The sequence below is a fragment of the Pinus tabuliformis genome, chromosome 5_1, assembly GCF_031772625.1.
Source record: "Pinus tabuliformis cultivar Carrire ecotype Pingquan chromosome 5_1, CPIR1, whole genome shotgun sequence".
Lineage (NCBI taxonomy): Eukaryota > Viridiplantae > Streptophyta > Pinopsida > Pinales > Pinaceae > Pinus > Pinus tabuliformis.
Genome location: NC_142305.1, coordinates 274,666,321 through 274,669,543, shown reverse-complemented (window position 1 = coordinate 274,669,543; position 3,223 = coordinate 274,666,321). Strand labels below are relative to the sequence as shown.

The 3,223-nt window shown below is 35.6% G+C and overlaps 1 long non-coding RNA gene across 1 annotated transcript; it reads left to right on the top strand.

The window, feature by feature from the left end:
* Positions 1-1,655: 1,655 nt before the first annotated feature.
* On the top strand, positions 1,656-2,224 carry LOC149164447 (uncharacterized). Its single transcript, XR_016260236.1, has 3 exons — positions 1,656-1,810; positions 1,905-2,092; positions 2,187-2,224. It is a non-coding gene; the product is annotated as an uncharacterized LOC149164447 (long non-coding RNA).
* The last annotated feature ends 999 nt before the right edge of the window (positions 2,225-3,223 follow it).

The following is a 3,223-nucleotide window of genomic DNA, read 5'->3' as shown; positions in this document are numbered from 1 at the left end:
AAAAAAAATTAAGGGAATCCAGAAGTTAAACCACTTCCACCCTCACCATACCGTGATCTCACCTAAACCGATGCCGAGATCACAAAACCCAACCAAGCTTGGATGCCTCAAAATTTATTCTCCAATGCCTTGAGGAATTTACCCGTCTCCACCATCAAGCTTTACCGTGTATCTCGCTATTACCAGTCAAAGGATTCCTAGGCCTTTGAGAATTTTCCTAAGACCACCTCACCCAGATCCAAATTATTCTAGCAATCCAAAGCTCAAACCAAGAACAACCGCATCACACCATGGCTATCTAGAAATGGCAAGGCTAGGCTAAAATCCACTATCGAACCTGGAAAAACCCATGCAAGTGACAAAAAGAAAACCAAATACCAACATTCACATACCATGCATGCCAAAACCAATTAGGAAATAATACATGCAACCTGTTACCTACAAGTATTCTTTTTGAAGCTGCTTGATCCAACTTTTCCTTGCTTTATCCTTGCTTTGCTTTGTTTTCCTTGTCCTACCTGGTTTTCCTTGTCCTTCCTTTGCTTTCCTTGTCCTTTCTTTGCTTGCTTTCTTTCCTTCTCTTATTAGTGCTCTTCTCCTCTCTGAGACTAATTCCAAAATGAACTGACAAAAGGCTATGAATTGATCCTCATAATCCTTTTTATCCTTGATGCCTCTATTTTCTTCAATTTCCCATTAGTTTCCTTCATTTTCCTCCTCACATGCAACTTGTGTCCTTTCACCTTCCTTTTCTCCTAATTTCCATTATTTTCATAAATAAAATGTCAATGATTGTCCCATGCCTTTCTAAAGCCTTTTCCATTTCCTTTGCCAATTTCCTTAGCCATAAATAAACCAAAGTGAACACCCACTAGGATTTTTTTCCCAACATTAAGCTTGGAATACATATCCCATGACCTTGTACTTATTTTTCCTTTATTAACTTTTATTACATGAACTTTTAACCCGAGTTTGTTACAATATTAAAGGGTTTCGTGACATGTGCACACATAAGTGGATCAAAGCCCACCCCCATGTCCTATTTTTATTTGTCAAAGGATCTTAGCAAGTCTCTAAAGACATCTTGTAACTGGAGTCTCTAAAGACATCTTGTAACTGGCTTGTTTGTGGAATTTATGAAATAATTGATCTATTGTAATAGTGGAAACCTATCTTTCGAAGGTACCGATTCTCCCAAAATTTTGGTTCCAATTAAATATATATATATATATATATATATATATATATATATATATATATATATATATATATATATATATATATATATATATATATATAGATATATATATATATATATAATTTAAAATTTTGGTTCCAATTAAATATATATATATATATATATATATATATATATATATATATATATATATATATATATATATATATATATATATATATATATATATATATATATATATATATATATATATATATATATATATATATATATATATAGATAGATATATATATATATATATAATTTAAAGTAAATTTATAATTACGCCATAAGGCGTTTCCCTCTGAGATCCATCCCTCTTTTTGCCTACGTGTCCTCCTCTGACGCCGTACGATGAGATGTTAGACGATTACAAACACCAGAACCGTCGATCAAAAATGTCACTCAGGCGGTCCGGGTAATGAAGAGCGCGGAGTGCCAATCGCCATTCTTATGGTTTTCACATGCCGACCTGCAGCCTGTTTTACATGGTTAATATGCCCGTGTGCGCGGTGGATTTGTGGCATATTCATACGAACAACTTTTTGGATGTTTTGATATTAGCAAAATCAGGTAATAAACTTCCGTTACAGGTTTCCTCTGCTCAATGTTTTTTTTCAGATCGAATGTGAGGTCACCTAACTAAGTGCAGGAAAATCCACTGTAGGTAGTATTTCTTGTTGCGTTTAAATCGGTCCGGGTAATGAAGAGCGCGGAGTGCCAATCGCCATTCTTATGGTTTTCACATGCCGACCTGCAGCCTGATTTACATGGTTAATATGCCCGTGTGCGCGGTGGATTTGTGGCATATTCATACGAACAACTTTTTGGATGTTTTGATATTAGCAAAATCAGGTAATAAACTTCCGTTACAGGTTTCCTCTGCTCAATGTTTTTTTTCAGATCGAATGTGAGGTCACCTAACTAAGTGCAGGAAAATCCACTGTAGGTAGTATTTCTTGTTGCGTTTAAATACATTTTGGGAAAAATCAACATGTACTGCTGCTTTCACCAACCATTTTCTGTTCTTTGAAACACTCAACAATACGTTGAAGACACGAATTTGTCCGCCAGTTTTTGTTTAGATTGCAATGACTTGTTTATCTAAAAGAAGTACAGCAATGTTTGCTGCAACCCAAAATCCCAACTTCTAATGCATGTTGCAACCCAAGTAACATATTTATTTAACAGAAGTCCATCAATGTATGCTGCAACCCAAAACCCCAACTTGTAATGTCTGCTACAACCCAAAACTCCAACTTCTAAAGCTGTAGCTAGCGCATGAATTCAAGCTATAGAATCCTTATAGAACAAATTTCCCGTTGATAGATAAACTGGTTTAAGGATAACCCTGTTCTATGACGCCATACACCTTTTTTTTTCAGATGAAAAAAGCGATATATTTATCAGTATAGAATTTACATATGATGCAAAATCTGCAGCACAAAGGTGCATATCAGAGGGGGTATTCTGTGGTGACTGTTCAGTGTAAAGACAGACCTAAGCTTCTTGGGATTCACTCACACAGAAAGGCGGCTTTATATTTTCTTTTTTTCTTTCTTGTAACTATATCTGACTATATATTAGTGCAATTTTATGTTAGATCCAACTATATTACCACAACCATATAATCCAACTATATTACCACAGCCATATAATCCGACTATATTACCACAGTCGTATATCGATTTTTTTTTTTTTTTTTACTATAAACATGATTGAATGGGATATGACGGAAAGAAGCGTTGGTTGACCAAACGGTGTTGACGCATAAACTCGCAGCTCAATGGAAAGACAGTGTAACGGGAGCAAAGAAGAGTGGGCGATAAGCAAAGGACCAGACCAGGGACAAGCGATGTCATAACCTGGACTATAGCCACTACTTGAAGCTCTTAAAGCTGGAATTCGATCAGGTAAATACATTTGTATTGTTTGCCTATCCTGTTCTTGCTGCCGGAAATCCAAAAGAGTAGATAGAGACCGCTT